General features: G+C 37.5%; 1 protein-coding gene across 3 annotated transcripts in view; it reads left to right on the top strand.

Annotated features, from left to right (window-relative positions):
* LOC132397135 (activating molecule in BECN1-regulated autophagy protein 1-like) overlaps nucleotides 1-27,466 on the top strand; it is a 412,487-nt gene that overhangs the window by 10,849 nt on the left and 374,172 nt on the right. The window contains exon 2 of one of the 3 annotated variants that reach the window (XM_059975485.1): nucleotides 25,841-25,958. The exons of the other annotated variants lie outside the window; for them this stretch is intronic. The gene's annotated coding sequence lies outside the window, so the exon portion shown is untranslated. The remainder of the gene's footprint in view (nucleotides 1-25,840; nucleotides 25,959-27,466) is intronic. 3 annotated transcript variants of the gene reach the window in all.

Here is a 27,466-nt window from a genome sequence, read left to right as displayed (position 1 = left end):
ACAAGTGATTGGTTGGGAAGAGGTACAGTCCAGGTCGCTGTGAGAGTCAGTGGCTTTATGAAAGATATCAGTAGATAGAGTGCCTCCAGAGATGGAGGCAAGAGAGATCAGGAAAGGGGATGGACCAAGTAAATTTGAGGGCAGTGTGAAAGTTGGAGGCAAAGTTGATGAAATTGATGAGCTCAGCATGGGTGTGGGAAGCAGCATCAGTGCAGTCATCAGGGAGCAATGCTTGTGTAGGCTTGGAACATGGATTAACTCTTCTCACTCCCCACACTTGTAAAACCCCCTGATCTGCTATTTCCAGTATTAGTTTTATTTCTGACCGGCTGACAGCAGCATTTTTTGTTATTTCAATTTAAAAAGTGGCATTTATTCAGACCTTAAGGAGTACATTAGAAAGTTTTTTGATAAGAACAGGCCATTTGGCTAAACAGAGCTTGCAAATCCCATTCATATTGTGTGTTGAAATAACTATTGAGTTTGAATTTGAAAGTCTCTTAACGCACTACTCTCAACCGCACAACTAGGTAGTTTGATCTATGTTTCCACAACTCGCTATGTAAAGAAATGCTTCCTGATGTCGGTCTGAAATTTCCCTTTAACCAGTCTCCACCTATGGCCCGTGTCCTTGTCGATGGATTGCTTTTGGAGTAGCAATTGGCATCTACCCTATTTGTATCCTGAAAGTTTTTTAATCACATCTATCATGTCTCCTCTCATTTTAGGTCTACTTAGGCTAAAAATATTTAATTCTTTCAAGCTTTCTTCATAGCTCATACCCTGCAGAACTGGAATGAGTTCAAAGAATGCCCTTTTTTTGAACTCTCTCTAGTGCCTTCACTTCCCTCGCAAAATATGAACACCAAAATTATACACAGTACTCAAGGTTTGGCTTCACAAGTGCATTATACAGCTTAAGGAGAACTCCACTGAATGCATTATCTAGCCCAACATTCTATTAGCCTTCCTAATCTCTTCTGTGTATTGTCTCGATGCTGATAATGATGAGTCTACCGGGACGCCCAAATCCTTCTCATGCAGTGCACTTTCTAACCCAAGACCCCTCCCCATTGTATATTTATCTCTAATATTTCTTCCTATGTTTAAAATTTTACATTTATTTTCATAAAATTTCATCTGCCATTTATCTGTCCACATCTGGATTTTGTTTAGATCCAACTTTATTGAATATTCCCTCTAATTTTGTGTCATCTTCAAGTTTTACCAGTTCATTTGTTATGTGCTTATGTAAATTAACAATAGAAGCAGCCCCAAAACTGATCCCTGTGGAACCCCACTCTTAACAAATAGATATAAAAATGATTCTCTCACCATAACTCATTTACTGTTTTTGAGCAAAGTCTGCACCCATTCACACAACTTACATTTGATCATTGAGCTGAGGAACATGGATGTAATCCCTAAGCAATATTTAATATATTTCTTTACAAGTGGAGAATAAATCTAATATTGTAGTTGAGGAAGATAAACTTTGAAAGAAGAAACATAAAGGGCTTTAGCATTTTTGAACGTAGCTGAATCTTTCTTACTTTTTCAATCTTTTTATTAAATTTCATATATAAAAAAAAACAACACATAATAATGAATAGATTACAGATTCAATAAACTTGAGATTACATTAGTAATAGGACAATAATATCCTATTAAAACATCCATCAACAAAAGGTACATAAATCAATCAAGTCTATATAAATATATATGAAAAAAAACAAAAATAATCATCAAAAAAAGAAAAAAAAATTGAGATTATATATGAGAAAAAATATATATTGAAAAAAAAACTAAACTATAACTAACATGGGCAATAATAGTACTTTATAAATATATGAAGGTGTCAAGAAAAGAACTCCGGAACTCCATACCTGAACAAGGATAAGTAGAGAAAAGGATCTGAAATAGGCCAAATTAATTCATATGAAAGTGTCGAATAAATGGTCCCCAGGTTTCTTCAAATTTAATTGAAGAATCAAAGATAGTGCTTCTGATTTTTTCCAAACTCAAATAAGAAATAGTTTGGGAGAACCACTGAAATGTAGTAGGAGGATTTACTTCTTTCCAGTTTTGTAATATAGACCTTCTGGCCATTAATGTTACAAAGGCAATCATTCGTCTGATTGAAGGGGAAAGCTGATTGCCATCTTCATTTGGTATACCAAAAATTGCAGTAATAAAATGGGGTTGTAAATCGATATTCCATACTGAGGAAATGACATCAAAAATGTCCTTCCAATAGTTATGTAAAGTGGGACATGTCCAAAACATGTGAGTCAATGAAGCCACTTCTAAGTGACATCTGTCACATTGAGGATTAATATGCGAATAAAATCGGGCAAGCTTATCTTTAGACATATAAGCTCTATGTACAATTTTAAATTGTATTAAAGCATGTTTAGCACAAATAGAGGAGGAATTAACCATTTGTAAAATTTTTTCCCATTTATCTGTTGATATATTACATCGAAGTTCTTTTTCCCATTCTTGTCTAATTCTATCCGATATTTCTGGCTGTATCTTCATAATCATGTTATAAATAAAAGCTACTAATCCCTTCTGACAAGGATTAAAAGTAAGAATCAAATCTGAAAAATCCGATGGAGTTGAATTAGGAAAAGATGGAAGAATTTTATGTAAGAAATTTCTAATTTGTAAGTATCTAAAAAAATTAGATTTAGGTAATTCAAATTTGTTGGATAGTTGATCAAAAGACATCAAAGTACCTTCAAAAAAAAGATCACGAAAACATTTTATACCTTTCCTTTTCCATATACTAAAAGCTTGATCTGTCAATGAAGGTTTAAAAAAAATTACATAAAATAGGGCTGTCCAGAGCAAAGTTTTTCAGATTAAAGAATTTGCGAAATTGAAACCAAATTCGTAGTGTATGTTTAACAACAGGGTTAGATATCTGTTTATTGAATTTGGCTAAATCAATAGGAAGAAAAGAACCAAGAACGGAAAATATAGAATATCCCTTAACCTCACTACATTCCAAATTTACCCACTGTGGGCACACAGGTGAATCCAAATCTAGTTTCCAGTACATTAGGTTACGAATATTATTCGCCCAATAATAAAATCTAAAGTTAGGTAAAGCTAGACCACCATCTTTTTTAGACTTTTGTAATTGCCTTTTGCTTAACCTAGGATTTTTATTTTGCCACACAAATGAGGAAATTTTTGAATCAATATTATCAAAAAAAGATTTAGGAATAAAAATTGGTAAAGCTTGGAATAAATATAAAAATTTCGGTAAAATCATCATTTTAATAGCATTAATCCGACCAACTAATGATAAAAATAAGGGAGACCATCTTGTAGTAAGTTGCTGAATTTGATGAAGCATAGGTAAAAAATTCAGTCCAAATAAATCTTTATATTTCTTGGTGATTTTTATACCTAAATAGATAAAGTTATCAGTAACAACTTTAAATGGCATCCTATCACTCAATAAAGTTTGCGCGTTTAAAGGGAATAACTCACTCTTATCTAAGTTTAACTTATAACCAGAAAAGCTACCAAATTGAGCCAACAAGGATAAAATAGCAGGAATAGACCTACTAGGATTAGAAATATATAACAACAAATCATCAGCATAAAGCGATAATTTGTATAACTTCTCATTACGGGTAATACCAAAAATATTAGGAGACTCACGAATAGCAATAGCTAAAGGTTCTAATGCAATATTAAATAATAAAGGACTTAAAGGACAACCTTGTCTCGTACCACGAGATAATTGAAAAAAAGAGGATCTATAGTTATTTGTAAGAACAGAAGCAACAGGTTTATAATATATTAATTTAATCCATGATATAAAATTAGGACTAAAATTAAAGTTTCTCAATGCATTAAATAAATATATCCATTCAACTCTATCAAAGGCTTTTTCAGCATCTAATGAGATAACACATTCTGGGGTTGTAGGTGATGAAGTATAAATTATGTTAATCAATTTTCTAATATTAAAAAAGGAATACCGATTCCTAATAAAACCAGTTTGATCTTCTGAAATAATCTGTGGTAATACCTTTTCTAATCTAATGGCTAAAATTTTTGTAAGAATCTTAGAGTCTACATTTAATAATGATATAGGGCGATAAGATGCACATAAAGTAGGATCTTTATCTTTTTTAAGAATTAGAGAGATAGTAGCTTCATAAAACGATTGAGGTAATCTCTTCTTAACAAACGCATCATTAAAGATTTCACATAGCCAAGGAGAAAGCAATAAAGAAAAAGTTTTAAAAAATTCTACAATAAAACCATCAGGACCAGGAGCTTTCCCTGAATTCATTGATGAGATAGCCTCTCTTATTTCATCCATAGAAATAGGAGCATCAAGCAAGCTACAATCTTCATCTATCAGTTTAGGAATATTCAAGTTATTAAAAAAATTATCCATCGTAAACCGGTCACCGTCAAATTCTGATTGATATAAAGATTTATAAAAATCTTGAAAAGTGTTATTGATTTCTTTATAATCCGTAGTTAAATTACCGTCTTGTTTACGAATTTTAATAATTTGTCGCTTAGTCGAAATAGCTTTTAATTGATTAGCTAACAATTTACCAGTTCGATCACTATGAATATAAAATTGAGCCCTAGTCTTAATTAATTGATTCTCAATTGAAGAAGATAATAATAAACTATGTTCCATTTGAAGCTCAACTCTCTTCTTATAAAGTTCTTTGGTAGGAGTAACGGAATAAATCTTATCAATTTCTTTAATTTTATCCACCAATAAAGCTATATCTGAATATCTTTGTTTTCTTTTACCAGCGGAATATGAAATAATTTGTCCACGAATAAAAGCCTTGAAAGAGTCCCAAAGTATTCCTTTGTCAATCTCTTCATTATAGTTTGTTGAAAAAAATAAGTCAATTTGTTGTTTTATGAAGGTAATAAATTCTGGATCTTGAAGCAAAATAGCATTAAGTCTCCAAGATCTAGTATTGATAGAAGAGTCCGGAATCTTAATAGATAACTTCAAAGGCGCATGATCCGAAATAGCAATAGAATCGTATTTACAATCAATAACATCTGTTAATAAACGATGATCAATAAGGAAATAATCAATTCTAGAATAACTATGATATACATGTGAAAAAAATGAAAATTCTTTATCTTTAGGGTTCAAAAACCGCCATATTTCAGTAATTCCAGAATCAACCATAAAAGAATTAATAAGTAAAGCTGATCTATTCGGAAGAGTTCGAATAGGTTTAGATCTATCCATCGAAGGATTCAAACAACAATTAAAGTCTCCACCCATAATCAACATATATTCATTCAAATTAGGAAGAGAAGTAAATAAACGTTTAAAAAATTCAGGACAATCAAAGTTTGGAGCATAAATATTAACTAAAACAACTTTCCGATTAAAAAGTGAACCAGTTATCAACAAAAATCTACCCTGTGGATCAGAAATAATTTCATAATGTGTAAACGAAATTGAGGCGTCTATAAAAATAGACACACCCCTAATTTTAGCGGTACAATTTGAGTGAAATTGTTGCCCTTTCCAGAACCTAAAAAAACGTTGATTATCCTCCCTCCTAATATGGGTCTCCTGTGCAAAAATAATATTAGCGTTCAATCTATGGAATACTTTAAATATTTTTTTACGTTTAATCGGATGATTTAAACCATTAGTATTCCACGAGATAAAGTTAATAGATTTATCCATCATACCAATATTAATTGTGTGTATCATAAAAGGTTAAAAAGACACATAACCCACAATTTAGGAAGAAGGAAAATTGATTCAGGAGCAACCGGAGATCCTGACACCTCAACAATATTAACAATTTAAAGTCAGCCCATAAACTAAAAGCAAAAAAATAAAAAGCAAAAGCATGAAAAAAGATCCCTCCCCCCTCCCCCCACCCTTTGAAAGAAAGCCAAGCGGCAGGCGCATAAACTAATACTAATATTACCCCCATTTCAAGATGGCAGCTCCATAAGAAAATTTTTTTAAGAAAAAACTATATAACACCCTAATTAAAATATAGAGTTGCAAAAAAAAAAAAAATATATATATATATATATACCTACATATATATATATATACATACACATACACACACATATCAGACAAGTCAAAAAAAAACTAAAATAGTAAAACCAGAAAAATCATTAATAAAAAAAAATGAACATTAAAGTTTAAAAATGTGATACACCTTTAAAAAAGAAATTCCATATTCAGATACAAAGATGACGTTTCACAAGCCAAGACTTATGGGAAGAAGAAACGACATTTTGAGAAAGCCATATTACAAAATATGAATATAAATTCAGCAATCTAATAAGAAAATTTAGTAAAAAAAAAGTTATCAAAATAGAATTTTTTTTAAAAAAAAGATTTAATAGACACTACAACATATATAAAAAAAAAGACTAAAAAAAAAGAATTCAAAGCCTTTGTTCCATTTCTAAATACAGGCAAGCAAATAAACGCTTATAAAAAGTAAAGACTTATGGGAAGAAGAAACGACATTTTGAAAAAATAATTCATTATTACAAAATACAAACGTGTATAAAAAAGGATATTATAAAGATTAAAACAGCATCTATAAGCAATAATAATAGTAGTAAAAAAAAAAGACCCAGACCCATAGTTCAAAATAAAAAGTTATAACCCAACTTCCAGGGTTAAAACTTAAAATGAAATGGCATCCTCTCTCCAAAAAAAAATCTTCAATGTAACTCATAGTTCAAGTTGCACTAGAGGATCGATATTCTTCAACAAATTTCTTCGCTTCTTCAGGAGTGTTAAAAAAGTGTAAACTGTTGTCGGGCAGCACCATTCTAAGCTTCGCTGGATACATTAAAGCTTATTTAAATCCAATCGAATGAATCTCTGCCATCACTGGTTTAAAAGCGATCCTGGCTTTCATTACTTCATACGAATAGTCCTCAACAATTCGAAATGAGTAATTTTGGTAGGAGATCATACCTTTTTTACGAGCTAACCGAATTAGAAGCTCTTTCTCACGAGGATAATGAAGGCGAACAATCACCGCTCGTGGTTTATCAGACACAGACGAAAGCCTCGCAACTCTGTGAGCGCGGTCGATAACAGGTTCATTTTTCAAACCTTCACCACCGAAAATTTCCCACAGTAATTTAGAGAAAAATTCAGTTAAATCACCGGACTCAACTTTTTCGGGAATTCCGATGATGCGCAAATTCTGTCTGCGAGAACGATTTTCAAGATCAGTAATTTTAAACTTATACTGATCTAAAGTTTTAGCAGTCGACTCTATCTTCTTCTCTAACACTTCAATTGTACGTGCTTTTTCACAAATTGATTGTTCAAGAGTCGTGATCTTATTTCCAAGCTGCTGAACCACTAACACCTGCGACTGAAACTTAGTTTCAAGCGATTTAACAACTCCTTCAAAATCGGATATTTTCGTAGTAATCCTCCTTTCCAAACTTAACAGTTTACTGTCCAATTTACCTTCTAGTCTGCCTTCCAGACCCGCAAATTTAGCATCCAGTTTATTGTCCAATTTACCTTCCATACCCGCAAATTTAACATCCAGTTTAATGTCCAAAAGACCAGAAATTGCGTCGATGGATACAGGATCCTTAGCCGATTTCTTACTTGTAGCCATTTTAGGTTTGACAAGATTAAATCAACTATTATTTTAGGAAAAAAGGGTCAATCAAAGGTAGCAACTCATATGATTAAGTTCGAAAAGATCTAATTAAAGGGTGATTATAGTTAAAAAAATAAAGAGCGCCTAAAAGGCAGATGCTTACGTCGCCATCTTGAAACTCCACCCCCTTAGCTGAATCACACAGCTTTATACAATTTGCTGCAGTGGGAGAAGCAGGGGAGAAAATAGCCAGCCTTTATAGTTTCTAATCCACTTTGGTGAAGGACTGGCAGGCTGCTAAAGGAAGTGTTAGTGTTTTCCAAATAGTGAGAAGGAGATTGACTGAGTCATGATAGGCTGGTCAAGTCACATTGCTGCTGAGCATATGACTGCAAATTAAAATGAGGGACAGTTTAATTTGAGAAGGCTCAAGTTATTCAAAGACAGCCAGCACGGATGCATTAATGGAATGTCGTGAATAACTAATGATCAATTTATTTGAGTTGATGAGGGTAGTACATTTGGCGCACATGTCGATTTTGACAGAGAGTCTGATATATCTCCAGCACAAATTACTACAGTAGAAGGCTGTGGGGAAGGGGCAATTTGGATGCAAAATTTACTCACTAGTACCAAACCAAAGGTGTTTTAATGACTCAGTGACTCTCAGCTGTGGGTTCTGCAGAGTTGTGCATTGGATCCCTTAATCACATTAAGTGAGAATTGAATTTTGGATCATGACTCAAGTTTGCCGATAATACAGGATTTGACTGTGCAATTGACATTTACAAACTTCTTAATCATACCTTCAACATTTAAATGTGATTTCTGTGACTTGCTTGGCTGATTAAATGAAGAATCCTCCACGTTCCCGGAAAATATCAATGGACTTGTCAGGTTGGCAGAAAGGTGGCAGATGATATCAAACCGGAGAAATTTGTCGCTGTTTAGTTTTGCTGACGTCGAGAGGTTTTTTTTGGCACTATTCAACTAGGTGATTTATTCTTGCTTTTGTTAGCTGACACTTCCAGCTGTGAATCGACATTACAGCTGAGCATTGTATGCTCAATCTGGGGCAAGATCCCTGTAGTCATCAATTTAGAGAGAAAGCTGTGTATATTTAGGTGGATTAGGTGACTACTCATGGAATTGTATTGGATTTTTTTTACATTTCCTTGTGTCAGGTTGGTCCATCATCTTTAGTGGCCAAGTTTTCACCCAAAGTTAATTTTTGAAGTTTGATTTTATTTGTTTGCTCATTACTCAGATTATATAGACCAACTGGTGATTTTTCAGTACTACATAGATTACCACAAGCAGCATTCTGTGATTTGAAACAACACTTGTTATCAGGCATCTGTTAATCTTTTGGATACTCTAATTTAGATTCTATCTGCCAAGACTTGACCTGCTAGAATAGTGGGAGTCAATTTAGGACGTAGCGCTCAGCTTCATAACTGACAAAGCAAGAGAAAGTTCAGGTGTGAGGTGTTTTGACTGGGCTTAACAATAATTTGTTTGTGTCTTCAGAATGAGGGTAGGCGCTATGTCATGAAGTTACAGTGAGTTATGGAATAATACATCTCAGAAACATTCCCCTTGGCCCTTTGAGTACATGCTGATATTCAGGTAATCTCACACATGTATTGTTTTGTTCTTTCCACATTCCCATTAACTCTCATCTTCAAGGCAAATTTCAGTGGCCAATTAACCCACCAGTCTGCATGTATTTGTGATGTGGAATGGAAGGAGTCTACGTGATCGTGGGGAGAATATGCAAATTCCACAATGACAGCACTGTAGGTGAGGAGTAAACCCAGAATACTGGAATGGTGGGGGGGGGGGGGGGTCAGCAGCTTACTAGCTGGATCATTGTGTCTTTGTTCAAGAGTTGCTGTTGCAGATGTCAATTCTTTATTGCTGGTTGATTTTTGTTTGAAAGATTTTGTTCAGTCTCTGGTGAAGGTAATGTTCATGAGCTTGATAGCTCTTTCTGTGAGTTGGTCACTGAGAGTGTTGTCTAGATGTTGTAAATGAAATTGGATGATTTACCATTTTGAAATAGTCATTATTCTGCTGGTTTCCTGAAGCATTCAGATGTTACTCTGCTTTCCTTTGATCATAGCTCAGTTTTCAGATTAAGGACCAAACTCTCTTGTAGCATTCTTTATTTATGTAATTGCCCGAAAAAGTGGAGGTTCTTGACAAGTCCAGAAATCAGGTTTTTTCTTTTTAGCTGCAATGTAGTTGTCCTGAATGCTAGGTTTAACTTCTTACATATGTATATGTTTTTTTAGAAATGAAAAGGACGTTAATGGTCGCCATAGAGTGGACAGGCTACATACAAGTATTTATGATTTGTACTGTACGCTTGGATGTACCTTTTGCCATAATTTTCTAATTTTTCAGGTTATTTTTGTGTTTGTCCATGTTTGGTTCCAGTCCACTGTGAATTTCTGCCTGTTAGCCTCATGGATGTTGAAACAAATACAGAATGGTGTTTTCTTTTGAGTGAAAGATGTGGATAGTGATAAGTAAGATAGTGTTGAATGTAGAATTAGATCAGTGTTTCCAACCTTTTTTTAGCCTAATACTGTGTCATGCAACACCATGGTCCTGAAAAACGTTCTCATTTTTACTATGCACTGTACCAGCAGTTATGGTCGAAATGACAATAAAAGTGACTTGACTTGACAAAGCACTTTTGTACTTGTCAGTGCCCTCCCCAAGCACCTTCATACTTGCTAACACCCCTTTTAGGCACAGTATACTTTCTAGCACCCCCATAATGTAGAAACATTTCTACCATATGCTAATATGAGAAAAATGATTCTGCTTTAAATTTTTATTCGTCTTTAATTGTAACTTAACGCAGTACCTGTGCACTGTACAGCAGCTTCAATGTCAATGTGATCCTTGAGCTTGATGGTTTTTAACAAGAGTTGAAATATCTGGTTCAAGTTGTGACAAAAAAAGCCTTTAGTCCCCACGCATTAACATTGTCCAAGCAGTTTTTTAGTTTTTTGTGAATACGTGGTTCACTGCTCAGAAGCTTCTTTCAACAAGGTAGGAGAATGGAAATGCAATGAAGAGCAGTTTGACGCTTGTCCAAAGACCAGGAAACTCCATATGACATGTAGCCACAGACCTCAAAAGCCAACATTTTTGAAAAGCAATTTTGCTTCTTCACATTCTGAATTTTAATAATTTCTTCCTTCACGTTTTCTTCCTGTTCTTCCGTCTTGCAAAAAAATACATCAATTACCCAGTCCAGAATTTCCAGATTGTTCAAATCCTTGAATCGATGCTGAAAATATTTCTTCAGTGACTGCTGGTCCAAGCAATACTCTTGCAAATCACCATCTCTGAAAGGGAGTGCTATACTTTCCATGCAGGGAAACTGTGAGAACATTCTTTTCCCAATGTTTTGCTTATATATTAACCAATTGTTCGTTAAAAGTGGACAATGAACTTTTTGCCTAGATTAAACTTCTCACCCCGAAGTTTCATATTTAGAATGTTCATTTTGTCATACAGATTGGCTAGGTGTGTCACATTTCCACATGCTAGTTCAATCTTGTTTGGCAAACTCTTGCCAATGAGCAAAAATTCAACCACAATATTGAAAAGATCAAAGCAATGTTTTAAGCAGCAGCCTTTTGACAACCAGCATACTTCAGTGTGAAGAAGCAAGCCTTCAAATTCTTCATTGTTATCTTGGGAGAACTGGTGAAATATTCTGCTATTTAATGGATGAGCCTTAATTTGGCTGATAGCAGATATTACAAGACTCATGCTTGAAAAAAGTTGCTGGCTGAGGTTTTTGGCTGCGAGATGTTGATGATGAATAACACAATGGATTGCAACCAGTCTTGGAATTTCATTTTTCGTAAATGCTACTAAAGGAGCATAGCGACTTATCATATATGATGCTCCTAATCATGTTTCTAATCTGAATGCTTCTATCCTTAATATACATTTTGAGCTCATCGTAGTTTGATTCTCCATTGATATTTGTTTTTAACATTTTATAAAAGAGAATCTCTTTATAAACTTTTCCACTTAATGCGATTGACCAATCACGTAAGTTATCATAATCCCCAAAGGTGGTTCTTGACCGCACATGTGAAGCCAAGGTCGATTTGAACATCTCAAGAGGAAACCTTGGGGTTGGCAGGTTTACTGATTGGCTCTTTGGTTCCAGCCAGTGTTGTATCACTGCGTTTTTTTTGTAGATCTGTAGAGAAAGTTGAGAGGGTGCAATAGACTTGCCAACTGTTAAATTGCATGAATGCATTCTGTGCCACAAGTCAAGAAGAACTGTTTGGCACCTTGGTTGCTAATTTATGCATCCCCAGTAATGCCTGTTTTGTTGGTAAGGTTGGATGAGATTGCAGAGTTTCAGATGCGTTGTGATGTCGAGTGCTCTCAACCTGCAGGACTATGGTTCTTCCAGTGTTTGATGCTTCATCCTTAAGTTTTGGAAATGCCTGCTCTACTAATGGTTGGTCAGGTCAGATGTCTCAAGTTAGGGTGCAGCCCCACCCAAGAATCTTGAGTGCCCCCTACAATGACTTCTATTTCCCCTAACGCCCCCTTAGGACATGTAAACACCCCTTTGGGTGGCAGTGGCGCCCCAGTTGGAAATCACTGAATTAGATTTATGATTGTCCTTTAGCTTGGTGTCGGAAGGTTGCAGTTTGTTTTCTGGCTTCCACTTTGATTCAGTTTATGTGCCTCACCCCACCCAAACGTTCTCCATCTTCATTGGAAATGTGTCTGTTGGTCTTGCTGATCATCAGTGAAAAATAGATGTTAACCCAAATATATCAGAAATGCTCTACAGGTCGGACAGTATCCGTGGGAAAAAAAGTGAGTTGCTATTTCAGGTATAAACCTTCAATTGGTTCAATCAATAACTTGTATTAGTTTCTGTTTTTCTATATTGCTGCTTGCAGATGTTATGCTTCCAGTATTTTTTTTTACTCCAAATTTCCAGAAATGCATTATTTTGAATTTCTTTCATGGGGTCAATGATCCAGTACAGTCAGATGTTTTTGTTTGATTGTTTTTCAGGTGAAGTAATTTGAAAATTCTCCTGTTGGGATTCAGAAACTTGGTTTCATTGTGTCTCAACAGAGATTCATGATTTGTGCAGAGGATGCATTGCTTGTGTGATCTTGCAGTCATGGGCTTCACCCCGGGTGATTGTTTTGTATTTTGCTAAAGACAGGTCCTTTATGCAGATATAGCACTTGATGTGCCTTAAAATTTGATTTTGCCAAATTGATGCCATTGGATAAAAGAGATGCCCTAAGCATCATCAAATATGACAGTGTAGGCCCTGGATAGGGTTCTTTGTATTGACCATTGCTTGCATGTTTAGTTGGTTTACTTGGTACCCCAGGTTTATGATGCAGATTCTCCTGCTGTCCGTACCCTTTTTTTAAAAATGGAACCAATAAGTTTAATAGATTAAAGTTACACAAGCAAATATTTGCACAAAGCCTTTTCCATTTAGTGCAATAGATCTGGAAATAGTGCCAGAATTGGGGACATTCTGATAATTGTTACAAAAATATTCTATCCATGGAGTTTAAGTTACAAAACAAATGGGGATCAGGTAGTAATTACAGGACTTTACAATGCAGATGAAAATTTCTAATTTACCAACAGTAGACATTACAGGTAACAAATGCATTGCACTATCTAGTATATTAAAACAATGTTTACCTAGGGTAAACTGCCTCATTTTCAAAGCTCATGAGTGACATTGTCATCTGGCTGATCATGTCCTTCAGAAAATGATGTTTTTGTTACTTTCTGTATAAGAGTACAAGAATCTTCTAATAATTGCTTCAAAGCGTTCAAAATTGATTGAAGCTGACTTTTTACGATTTCAGTAATGCTGCTCCCACAGTCAAACAGGAACTTCACATATTCCATATAGGCCCCATTTCCCTGTATTTTATTAAAGTCAACCATGTCCACTAAAGCATCAATGTTGGTGGCTGCTGCATCACAGATGGTAACACCATCCTTGCACATGAATTAAGATCCTTTGCACTTCAGCAGATCTGCCAACACTGCTGCTGAACCTTGACCTGAGCTCAATGACATTGCACTTCAGGAAGTTTTTGATAAATTGTTTTCCCTGCACATCAAAATTGTCTGAATTCTGAAGGAAGTCTCTGCAGATTTCATACAAGTTGTCTTCTAGATAACAGGTTGTGTTTACCAGGCATTGAAATACATCACATCCTATATCTGGTGCACTGTGCAGACATGCATTTATTTCACCTGCAGTTAGCTCGTCCAGCCAGTCTTCCCCGGAGCGGCTGTGGCGAAGCGTCAGCTCTGCCTAAAAAAAATCACTCATGTTGTCAGCCCGCACAGCAACGAGCAGACAGGGCATGGTGAAAAGTAACAGCAAGACGCGGGCATCCATCTTCACAGCAAGGCCCTGCTGTACGTACCCTTGAACATATTTTCAATTCACTCTCACTTTCTTGGCAAAGAACTGTATAACTAGGGCACATAATTGCTTAACTTGTAAATGGATTAGAAGGAAGTGGGAGAAATATTTTCACCTTGACCACATACATTTGGAACTCATTGCCTAAATTCACAAACCCCCAGCCTTTTCAGAAAAGAACTGGAAGAGGAAACATAAAGTTTCAGACAAAAAAACAGAAGCAGGGTGTGTCTGAAGAGTTATCCGTACAGACGATGCTGGAGATCAGGAGAGAACTAGAGTCACTGGCACTGAGGCAGCAGCTTCATCAGCTCTGCCACAGTCCCTAGAACTTGGATGGATTCTCGGAAGTGAATGTTATCTGTGAGCCAAGGCAATAAGGAGTTGATCACTTCAGAAATATACTTACTATAAAAAAGACTTAAATCTAGGCTCCTGAGAGTAACTGCTGCTGAGACTAGTAAGGAATCCAAACTAACTTTTAAAAGAAGTGGAATCAAAATTTTATTGCTACATCAAAGGGCATGCAACAGATTAAGATTCAGTATTGCGATGTACTGACAATTGTTGCCTCTAGTGCAGGCATGGGCAAACTACGGCCCGCGGGCCATATGCGGCCTGTTAAGCTTTTTAATCTGGCCCGCAGAACTTGATGACATTATATTAGTAAACCTTGTTAATGTTTTTTCCCCGCAATTCTGGCGTTTTCCCAATAGATGACGCACTCTATATACATTTGTGGCGACCCATTTCCTGGCACATCCGAACCGGCTCACAATTAGTCAGCGTTCTGGCTAAGGGAGATAGCCTTCGGGGATTTGCGAGCACAGAGCTTTGGAGCCTCTGCGCCACGGGGGGCAGGTTCAGGGAGGCTTAAAAGTGAGGCTGGGGATTTCGAATAAAGTTTTTTTTCTTCGACTGCAGTTATCGACTCCATGTCGTAATTTTAGTGCTGCACGTAGCACACCGCTACACATTGACCTTTGTTGAGGTGCAGCGTATTACTCCACATTTGCGCTTTACTCTTTGTTCGGCTCGACCTATTTGTGTGAACAGGCGTTCAGCGTCATGAACATCAACAAAGCCAGCCACAGATCCAAGTTAACTGACCAACACCTCAGATCCATCCTGAGAATCGCCACAACAAAACTAAATCCAGACTTTGATGCGCTGGCTAAAAAGGGAGACCAACAACATTGTTCCCACTGAAATTAAAAATAAGTTTCTTCATTGTGTTATGTAAAAAATGCATTTGAAAATATTTTTTTCAATAAGCCTTACATGTTACATGTCATTTCTGTTAAGTGATGGACATGAGTAGTGCGCAGGTGCACGTACGTTCTCAAAATAAAAAATGCGCTCCAGATCAAATAACGCGCTCCGCATATTGGCGCGCTGTCAGTGTTCCGTCTTTGTGCTGGTCGTTGTTGAGTTTTGGCACAGGGGACAATTGAATAAGAAGGAGCAGGACAAGTAGACCTGCATCTCCTACCGTTTTTGAAATAAAGACAGTCAGGAGGAGAGTGATGATGATAATATCTTGAAGGATAACAGAATTTTCAGTGCTTTAAAATAATAACTGTTACTATTAAAAAAGCTGTATTTTATTCATTTAATTTTCAGTGTTTTAAAAGTCATTTCAATAAATAGCTAAATACCATGGGACCTCAAAGACAGATATTTTGTTGTAATGCATTTGTTCATTTTCAATTGAAATTAAAGCACATGTTTTCTACATATCCCATGATATTTTATTTTCTCTTATGAGGTGTATTACCAAAACACTCCGTCCATCTGCTCCTGGTCCGGCCCCCCTGTCAAAATTTAGAACCTTTTGTGGCCCACAAGTCAAAAAGATTGCCCACCCCTGCTCTAGTGGTTTTGCATGTTGTTCAAATCTGACTTCATAAAATATATATTGATTCAGAACTGCTAATTCTGACGTGCTTCACATTTGTTCACTGATGAAATTAATAAACACCATCTCAAACCAGAGAAACACCTTATATGCCCTATAGTTTATTAAGGATATTGAATCAGAGAAATGAAGATTTTTGAAGTCTTGTGCAGGTAAGTTGGTGTGAACAGCTTCATCCTTTAATCAGCACAACCCCTATCTTTGGGAGAACACTGCTCATGTGGAAGGTAACTAACGCTGGGGATGGTGCACAACATGGAGCAATACAGGCACGAAATGGTGAGGAAGGGTGTGAATGAAAGGCTTGCAACCACTGCTGCAGGGTGCAATGCTTGACCATCATTTGCTGCTGCCTGCCTCAGTGATGTTGGCTCTGATTCAGCTGGCATTTGGGGTTCTAATGCTCCAGCTTGGCTCTGATGCTGACAGATCCTCCTGGTTCAATTGCCTGCACCTTCCTCCCCCACTCCCTCCCCCACTGAGTCTACTGCAGAATGGGGGGGAGGGAAGAGACCACTCCCCATCCCCAATACCTCCCACCCTCAGCAGTAGAACATTGATGGCCCAATGGGGAATCAGCTGGCCCTCCTCTGGAAGGCTTTCTATGGGGCTGTCGGAATTTCCAAACATGTACTGCATGACCCCAGCGGGTGTGGACTCTGTGTAAGTTAAAGTTTATGTTGAAACCCTGAACACCTACTACCAAGTTCCAGTTTCACATTTACCTTTATTGCCATTGTCATATACACCCAGGGATAAGTGTTAGCCTTTTGCAGAAGCAGCACTGTAACATTACAAATATGACAGACCTTCAATTAACAAACTTAAATTAACATAAGTGATGCATAAGTTAACAAACTTGCATGACAAAATAAACTAAAAGAAACATAATAGTGAAAGTTCAAAGACAGATCGTCTGGGCAGGGTTAGCGTCTTTCAAGTCAACTCAAGAATCTGATGGCAGTGGGGTAGATATGTTGATGAACCTTGAGGTCTGGTGTGTGTATTTGGGCTGCTCTATCTCCTGCCTGGTGGCAGCATTGCGAAGAGGACATGGCCCATATGGTGGGGTTTCTTAGTGATGAACTTCACCTTCCTGAGATATTGCTTCTTGTATATATCTGTGATGATAGGGAGAGCTGTATCTGTGATGGAACTGTGTCCATCACTCTTGTGTTCTCGTGCATTGGAGTTTCCATACTGTCAACCTGTCAGAACACTCTCCACTATATACCTGCGCATATTTGTTAGTGTTCAATGACTTGCAGAATCCCCCTTAATAACACCCTCTCAATTAAAAGTAGTTTCACTTGCATTTCCACTACCACCACCCCCCACCTTCCTTGTGTAAGACATGATTCTTAACTCACACTGAAGGCACTAACAGCATGGGGGCAAGATCTTCAATCCAGAGATATTTCTCATCCCTTCACAGCCCAACTTTGTTACACATGATTAAAGGGTGTAACTATGAAATACCATTGTGTAGGCAAGGTTCTTCAATTAACAAAAGGGCTGCATTGTTGTATTAAACATAAATCATAAATCTTTTACCATTGTAACAAAATCGGGTTATATTCCAGAGCTCAGTAATATTATTTGAAGCATTATTATAGTGTTAACAATGTAACATTATAGTCATCCCTCCTTATCCGCGAGTTCCGCATGTGCGAATTCAATCAACCGCGAATCAAGAAAACCCGGAAGTGCTCTTCCAGCACTTGTTGTTCGAGCACATACAGACATTTTTTACTTGTCATTATTCCCTGAACAATGCAGTATTACAACTAATTTACATAACATTTGCATTGTATTAGGTATTATAAGTAATCCAGAGATGATTTTAAAGTATACAGGAGGATGTGCATAGGTTACCATGGATTGGGATAGAAAATAATTCGGAAGTTCTCTTACTAAGTAAGCTGGAACAGGTACATCCGGTATTATTTAGCGTCAGTTAGTCAAACATTTGTCTTAGTATATAGTATACATTTTATCTTTCTATGCATATAAAACACTTAAGCACGTATGTCTCAGTGCCAGGCTCGGGAACTAAAGTTCCCCAGTTTGATCCACTGACAGACCACTTCCAAGCGTGCTCTCCATCCATGCCTGGTTGATGTGGAGGACCATAAACCCAAAACCCAATAATTAAACCACTGCTTTGCTTAGTAATAATTGTAGCTTTCTTTGGGGCAGGGCCTTTCTCACTTTATCCTTTAAAATTTTTCTGATCGTTGACTGACTGTAGCCTAGCACTTTTCCAATGACCGATGGTTTTTCACTTCTTTCCGATTGCCTTGTTATTTCCACTTTATTTTCAATCGTGATTCTGATTATTTTTGTGAACAGAAACACTGCGGATTCAGAGCTCTGCCACTGTGTCCTAATGTCCACTGCACTGAGACAGATTAAATAAGGTCTGGGGTTCTGCTGGGTCCTAAGGTCCACCACATTGAGACAGGTTGAATAAGGGACTTGAGCATCCGTGCTTTTGGTATCCGTGAGGAGTCCAGGAACCAATCCCACAAGGATAAGGAGGGCCGACTGTATTTACATTTTAACTTAAAATGTAATTGTAATATCAACAGTTACATCTTGCATCAAAATATAAATAATGTGACATTGAAGGGTATTCGTTATCATAAGAACCTAAGGGGTCATGAAGGGGTGGATAGAATAGGATTTTCTTCCCTTGTGAGAAAATCCAGGACAAAGCATAACTTGAAATAAGGTGTTGCTGACTCAATAGTGGATTTTGTTTTCTGGAAGTCATGAATCTTTGGAATTCTGTAACTCAAAGGGTGCTGGAACTGATGAGTTGAATATTCTTAAAGCAGAGGAAGGTGGATTCTTAATAAGTGAATGATCGGCAACGTGGAAACGAATTTCAGCAGAGCAGTTGTGATCTTACAGAGTGACAGAATTGGACTTTTGGGAAAAGGGACCAATATTTGCTCCTAATTCACGCCTTTGTATATTTGTATGGAAGTGAACACGGTGACTTTGCAAGTGAGATGGCAACAGGGAAGATGGGAGGCAGAGTTGTTTCTGGAGTTTGGGTGATGATAACATTGTCTGGGCAGTTGATAGTGAGGTTCTATTATGTTTGGGTTGCTGATTTAAAGAGACTTAAGAGACGTGATTATATATTTAGTCTTTTTTATCATTTGGTAAAGATGTTTGTTGGTAAGCTCCTCAGCCTGAAGTTGCAATAATACTACTTCATCATCCTGGACACATCATGTAGCCCAGCCTTGTTTGGCATATTGATTGGGGAAAAATGCCCTAGCTAGCCTTGTATCCATTACCCTCCTTGAGTTTTTCCAAAGTCCTGCCAAAGCAATCTTGCTTCTACATTATCAGAAAGTCAAAGTGAGTATGCTGTTGGATTCTGATCTTCCATCTATATGCTTGACTCTTTTATTATTTTCATTATACATCTCATTTACATTTGTGAGACTTGACTAAGATTGGGAGACTGTTTCGTTGAGTGCCATGTCCACTACAGAAGGTAGAATTTCACCGTGGCTATGCATTTTAATTTTACTTCCCATTCTCATTCTGACATGTCAGTCTCTGACCTCCTCTGTGGTGATGATGGGGCCACTCTCAGGTTGGAGCAGCAACACCTCGTATTTCATCTGGGTAGCCTTCAACCTGATGGCATGCACATTGATATCTTTTGCTTCTGGTAATTTCTTGCTTCTCCCCCTTTTCTCTCTCTTTCCATTTCTCAATCTGTCTCCCCTCTACCCCTTCTCTTTATCTCACCTGCTCATTACCTCCCTCTGGTGCCCCTCCTTCTCCCCTCCTATGTCCATTCTCATCTCCTATCAGATACCTCCTTCAGTCCTTTAACTCTTCCACTTGCCAGCTTCTCACTTCTCTGCTTTCACCTACTCATCCACTTTCTTCCTCACCTGATTTCACCTGTCAGCTTGTATTCCTTCCCCACCCTCACTTTCTTACTCGGATGTCTTCCCCCTTCCTTTCTCGACCTGATTAAGGGTATTGGCCCGAAACATTGACTATTCATTCCTCTCCATAGATGCTGCCTGACCTGCTGTGTTCCTCTGGATTTCCAGTATCTGCAGAATCTCTTGTATTTATTATTTTCAATATTATATTTTTGTAACACAGTTCACTTCTGAATGTTATAATTTGTCAGCATTTGTAGTGATTGCTTGTGTCATTGACACAGCAAGATTTAACAACGGAATGTCCACTGTATTAATTTTGTTTTACTTATGTTAATTACATTAAGCTTAATATTAATTACAAGGACTTATAGTGATTTGTTACAAGTACAGTCTTCAGAATTACTAAGGCAATTTTGAAGGAAAGCAGTAAATAAGTTGCCATAAATCATGATAACAAGCAAAGCACTGTGATCACCACAAGGACAAAATTGTGGGTGGAAATGAAAGTTGCATTATGGGTGGAAAATGGCATGTGTTCTGTTGGAGCAAAAAAAATCTTCTTAATTCGAGGACACATTGCCAAAGAGTCAATCAGATGTTCATGAATGCAGAAACAACTATATGCTTGGGATGGCTGTGGGTTTTGCACAATCGTTAAATCCGTGACAGCAATATTTTCATATTTTGCTGTGGCCATGCAGACCATTGACATCAAACAGCTGCTGTAGCCACAGTGTGTCGTACATTTAAAATTTTATTCACGTAATTTGGTAATAATTAATAAAGACAGTATAAAATTACAAAAAAATCCTTTTAATATATGTGAAGAAGGAAAACGATTTCGTATTTTCTCTGTCAGTCTCCTTGGGAAAGGGCCGGAATTATTTTGTTGCTGAACAATAGAAGCTTCTGTCTTAAATTTGTATCTGCCAAGATGCTTTGAATAATACAGGATTCCATTTTATTGAATCTGAAAGAACATTGGAATAATGAAGAAACAGTATACAAATGCTATTCACTACTTTGTACTGTTTAGAAACTGTGGGTCAGATAGATTGAAAAGATTTGCCTTTTACACTAATGAAGCATCCAAGTCTTAAGCCAAAAAAACTATTACTTTTAAATAGGCTGCTCGCAATTATCCAATTTGGATCCAAGTTTTGAGTGTTGGTTGTGAATTCTTTGCAGCAGCATTTGCTAAGATGTTTTCTTTCTTTCTATAGACACAAATAGAGTTTCATTACCTAATGCTTGGCAATACCTTTGAAACCAAAATCAGAGCCAGTGATCCTAAATCTGGTTACTTTATTTTTTTTTTGGTTATGCTTAAATGGTGGACTAAATTGAAAGTTCCAAAGATTGATTCCATGTCCCTAAATTTTGTTGTTGTGATAGTTTCACATGATTTGGACCTGTTTGAATATTTGAGATAAAATATGTGATACAAATTGGGAAGCTTTATCTGTCCTTGTCAGAACTCTTTCTCTAATTTTCAGCTTTATGGGAACTTTGTTTATCCAGTTATTATCCTGTTTTGAATTGCAAATAGTTAAGGTACCTGTTTGAAACAGCAGAACTGAATAGGTGATGACGCTTACATTTGTGAGATTTCGTAAAAATCCATTTTAAACTGGTGAAGTGATGGCACAAAGAGTATCATGAATGGGACGTGTAAATATTTCCTCCGCATGTAAAATTGTTTTTGTGGTATGTTCTTAATAGGATAAGCAATCATCCAATTACAAAGATATGCAACCAAATTTTTGTGCTTTTGTTTGATTTGCAGAATAACGAAATAGTCTGTTTGAATGAAGGCTTAGGTTTGGGTTTGTATTCTGAAATGCCCATGTCAAAAATATCCTCTTTCTCCAGCAGAGAGATTTGGCAAAATTGTTGTTGAATAAACCAATTGTGGAGTTTAACCAAGGCAACTACACTGCAGGCTGTAGTGGCTAATCAGACTGTTATTTTCACAACCTCATTCAATCACAAGCTTGAGGTGAATATGAAGGGCTGAAAGAAGAAACTGTGGTTCAATATTGGGGGCAAAGTTTAGATAAGGAGTTGAATCAAGTTGAGTGCCTGAGGTTGGGTAAGGTTGGTTACTGGAGATGATGCTGCTAGATCAGCAACATTCAGATATTTCTTGCTGCTGATCTGGATCAGTTCAGATGGTTATAGTACTATAAGGCATAGAAAGAGACCCAACTGGTTCATGCTTACCGAGTTGCCCACTAAGATGGTCCCAGTTGTCCTAATAGTTGGTTAAAGGATTAGGTAAAGACAAATGGCATGGAAACCAGAAAGAAAGCCGGACACTTAGGTATAGGAGGAAATGAGGGTAAAGGTATTGGAGGTTCTTGACAAGAAGAACTTGGCAAGGTCCATGGTTTGTGGAACACACTGTCTTTGTGCAAGTGTAACTTGATTAATCAATGAATTTGGACAAGTTATGGCAGGTGAATGGTTTTGGTTTGAATTTGCCACTCTATGATTCTAATTCTATTTTTCTATATTTTCTCTTTTGGTTTTGTCTGTTTTCTGCTTATCTTCTGATCGTGTGGTTCTCTTTCCTGGTGACTTTCTTTTTAATATGAAACAATCCAATTGACTTCCCTTTTAAGACTGTGCCCCTTTTTTACCTCCCTTCTACTCTAGAAATCCCATCCTTGAATTGCGTGAGTAATTTACTGATCCCAGCCAACTTCTCCTGTCTCAAGGTCCTTGAATGTAACTATCATCTCTCAACTTGTGCCACATTTTAAAAAAAAGTTTCTGTTGTGTGCTTTCTTTCTTCTCTAATGCTGAGAAAGTTTAAATGGAGATGAAAAGTTGGATCTTTGTTAATGGTATCTGGTACCCTGTGTTCTTAGGACATTTGATTTAGTTGACTGCACTGTTGAACGAACTGGCCTTGCAATATTTCTTAACTAATTGTCCCACTGCATTTACATATCACACCATTACTTTTTCATCCTCTTCAGCATATAAGTAAGCTCTGGCATTCCATTCATTCCTTGTTATTATCATCTGCTTCACTGAAGCTTCATGATATCTGCAAGCTTCAACTTGTATGATAAGCGGTTGTAATTCATTTTGCTTGGTCCTGCAACAATTTTGTGCTTCACTTTCTCTCTGCAAAAAGGGACAAATAGATTACAATTCCTTCAACTGCAAAGAAAGTAGTCTTATTTGTTTCAGAAAGAGATTTGCATTACTTTTGTGCCTTTTATGACTTTGGATTGTTCCAAAACAATTTACAGTCATTGAAGTACTTGGAGTACCCATTGTTGTGCTGTGGAGAATATATATCTCAGAGTCCAATGATCTGTTTTAGGAGATGTTGGATGGGACCGGACTCAAATAAGGCAGTCCCCTAGGAGCAATTAATCCTGTGACAGTAGAGATCCTTTGTTCTTCTTTGAAGTAGTTTCTCAGGTTGCATTATCTGCACCTGAACGGAGAGATGCTAACCTGTTGAGATGGACATTGTGAGATCCCATGATACTATTCAAGATGTCCCGTTGTTACCTTATCCCTTGCTCTATATTATGCACATGCTTAGTTTTGCTCCTTGCTGGGATTCGTGGAACGTCTGCATAACAGTTGCTGTGTTTCTTAATTCAATTAAATGAAACACTTTGAGCCATTTCATTGATGAAATAAGGTGCTAGTTGACCTGTTCAGATCAGTTTCAAATGTCTTGTTTTGAGGTATAATTTACTCCTAAATTTACTTGTATCTTCCTATTACTGAAGTCCCCCGTAATATTATTATTTTCCTTCTATGGAAGCAGTGATCTGGGATGCAGCAGTGAAGAACTCACATAAGTGGTAGTTGACATTGTGACTTCTCACATTTTTTTAAAAAAAGCTTACAGTAATGAGTACAATCAGAATTGCTAAATTTGAATGTGCTTGCTTAATAGTGTAATGATTCCCTCAGATTGGCTTCTTAATCTTGATTCTGGATATTATCTAAGAACAGTTCAGAATATTTTTGAGGATTTTTTATGTCGTAACCCAGAAAAATTAAACTGTATGCCTTAGATTAAATGAACAAGGGTGCCATGTGTTTTCACCATCTGTTATGGAGCCTGGGACAAAGTAAGCATTTACTTTTGAACTTGTAAGTTGATGTTTACTCATCCCACTAGGATTTTAGGAGTTTTGTCTATCCACTGTAGTATTGATGTGACTCGGACACTGCTGTAGATTGAACAAACACGTTTATTCAACAGACTTCCATTTTCTTAACCCCCCCCCCGTTCTGACGTCATACGCACTCTGACCTACGGATACTCACACAGTACATTACATCCCCCTTCTCAAGATTTTTTTTACAGCACTGTGAATTACCAAAACAATGCCTTTCTTACATTGCATCAGCCATGACATAAACTTTAAAAAAATCTTAACTTCTTAGACTGTATTCGACATTGTATCTTACAATACTAAAAGCAGTATATTTTCTTTTACTAACTTAGACTAATAAACCTTTTATTTCACACCTTGGAACTTATAACGTGTGACTTTGCCTCAAACTGTGTGAGACTGTAGGTAGATGTAGTCTCTGTATCTAGCTGGAAGTTTGACTTGTCTCCCAGACCGTGTGTAACACAGCTGTGACTGTGCTTGTCTTTCATCAGTGTCAGTCTCTCGCGTGACCTCTGTGTCTTTGCAGTCTGCATTTTCACCTCGGTCGGTCTGCGCTGAACCTTCACCTTCATTGTGTAGTGGGGTTTTGTCACGCCCCTCACTCTTGGTGTTGTTTGTTTCCATGTCTGTATCTGTGGAAATGTCCTGTGCATCTGTACATGGAAACTCCCTCTCGCTTGTCTTTAGTAGATGCTTCCTGTTCCTCCTCTAGACTCTTCCATTCAGCGTGTGAACTATTAAGGATCTTGGTTGCTGATGTCTGCTCACAACCACAGCTGGTTGCCAGTGTCTCCTCTCTGTCTTCTGACATTTTCACCCGTATGCAGATCTGGCAACTGTCTTGTATGTCTGTCATAGTAGCTTTATTTACTTGTACTTTTGCTTGTCATGTAATCATGAAGATTACCTTCAGGAGTCAGTAGAATTGTGGATGTTGGCAGTTTAGACTTCAGACGATGTCCCATCACCAGCTGCACAGGAGGGAACCCCACACCCTCAATCGGTGTGTTGCAATATTCAAGCAGAGCAATGTACGGGTCACCGTTGCTGCTTTGTGCCTTCTTGAGCATGTTTTTGATAGTTTGTTCAGTTCTCTCTGCTTGTCCATTAGACTGAGCGTGCCCCAGACTGGAAGTAACATGTTGAAATTCCCAGCTTTCTGAGAACATTGTAAACTCCACTGGCATATTGTGGACCATTGCCACTGACAACAATATCTGGAATACCATGTCTTGCGAATGTCGACTTCATTGCGCTAATGACACCTTGATGGGACGTGTCACTTAACTTGGTGATCTCCGGATATTTTGAATAGTAGTCCACACAAAGCAGATATTCTGCACCATTGTAGTGAAAGAGATCTGTGCCAAGCTTCTCCCATGGTCTTCCTGGTAGTGGGTGGGGAAGCAAAGGCTCTCTTGGATTGCTGTTTTTGTTTTCATTACAGACAGCACACTGAGACACAATGTCCTCTATCTGAGTTGACATGCCTGGCCAATAGAGTATGTCCCTTGCTCTTTCTTTATATTTCACTATCCTCAGGTGTGACTCATGAATTCTGTTGAGCATTTCCTGTCTCATTTGGTTAGGTATGATCATTTTTGTGGCTTTGAACATTAGTCCTGATGCATAGCTGATTTCCTCTTTAAATGTCCAGTATTTCTGTATTTTTTTTGGAACATGTTTTCTTTCTGTTGGCTATCCATGCAATGTAATGTCTCATAGCATTTGCATTTCAGGATCATCTGCAGTCGCTTTCCTGAACATGTTCAACTTCTCCTCAGAGATGGGTAGCTGAGGTGTAACCCAGTTGACCTCCAGCTCTCTTCCTAGCAACTCTTCCTTTTGCTCTTTGAGGTAAGCACGGCTCAAAGCATCAGTGATGTACAGTTCTTTTCCTGGCCTATAGGTGACTGTGAGAGTGTACCTCTGTAGCCTGAGAAGCATCTTTTGCAGCCTCATAGGAGCTTGGTGAAGTGGCTTTTTGAAGATGCTCTCAAGTGATTTGTGATCACTCTCAACCTGGATTTCTTTCCCAAATACATATTGGTGGAACTTCTCACACCCATAAACTATGGTGAGTAATTCCTTCTCGATGTCAGCATATCGGCGTTGACTGTCTGTAAGTGCTCGTGATCCATATAACACAGGCCTCCTATCCTGCAGTATAACAGCTTCTATTCCTTCTGAACAGGCATCCACGAACATCGTCACTGATTTATTGACATCATAGAACTTGAGTGCTGGTGCATTGGTAACCAACTGTTTCAATGTCAAAACTTCTGTTCATCTTCCCAGTGCCATTCAGTGTTGCTCTCTAGTAGCTTTCGAAGTGGAGCACTGACCTCTGATAAGTTGGGAATGAATTTGGTAAGATACTGTATCATGCCCATGAACCTCAATAGTTTTTGCTTATCTTCGGGTGGTGGTAGCTGTACTACAGCCCTGACCTTTTCATTATCTGGTTTTAGCCCATCAGCGCTGAGTACATGACCTATGTATTTGATCTCTGTAGTTCTGATCTTACATTTACTTTTGTTCAGTATTAGGTTGTACTCACGTGCTCTCTCCAGAAGCTTCCTCAGTCTCTGATCATGTTCCTCAATTGTATCACCCCATATCAGCAAATCATCAATAATGTTGACCACTCCGTCCAGGCCTTCAATCATTTGTGCCATTGTCCTCTGGAATACCTCTGATGCAGAAGAAATCCCAAAGGGTATACGCAGGAAACGATATCTCACTATGGGCATGTCGAAAGTGCATAATTTGGAACTTTCCTCATCCAGCTTGATCTGCCAGAAACCTTGATTTGCGTCTAATACTGAAAAGTATTTCACATTGGGCATGTGGGAGACAACCTCTTCAATTGTGAGCAGCGGATAGTGCTCTCTTTTGATAGCTCAATTGAGATCTTGTGGATCCATGCATATCCTAATCTTTTTTTCTGTGACCACTATCACCATACTATTCACCCAGTCGGTTGGTTCTATTTGGCTCGTTATGACTCCCATTCTGTGTAACTTCTGTGTAGCTCCTCCACTACTCGATCCCTGAGAGCTACTGGAATCTTTCTCGGGGCATGCACGACTGGTACAATAGTTGTATCAATCTGGATATGGTGTTTCCCTGGTAACCATCCTAATCCAGAAAACAAGTCAGCAAAGTCTTTGAGAATGTCATTTTCTTTCTCAACACCATGGATTCACTTCATCAGGCCTAGCATTGTGCATGTTGCTTTTCCCAGTATTCCTGGAACATGTTGCTGTACTATCTCAAACTCTATCTTGTGTTTTTGTCCTTTGTACACACGCGAGTGTTTTCATTCCCAATGGCGCTGCCTTGTGGCTGAAATATGCAACAAG

Source organism: Hypanus sabinus, chromosome 7 (assembly GCF_030144855.1).
Source record: "Hypanus sabinus isolate sHypSab1 chromosome 7, sHypSab1.hap1, whole genome shotgun sequence".
In the NCBI taxonomy this organism is placed as follows: Eukaryota; Metazoa; Chordata; class Chondrichthyes; order Myliobatiformes; family Dasyatidae; genus Hypanus; species Hypanus sabinus.
This window is presented reverse-complemented; position numbering and strand designations above follow the sequence as displayed.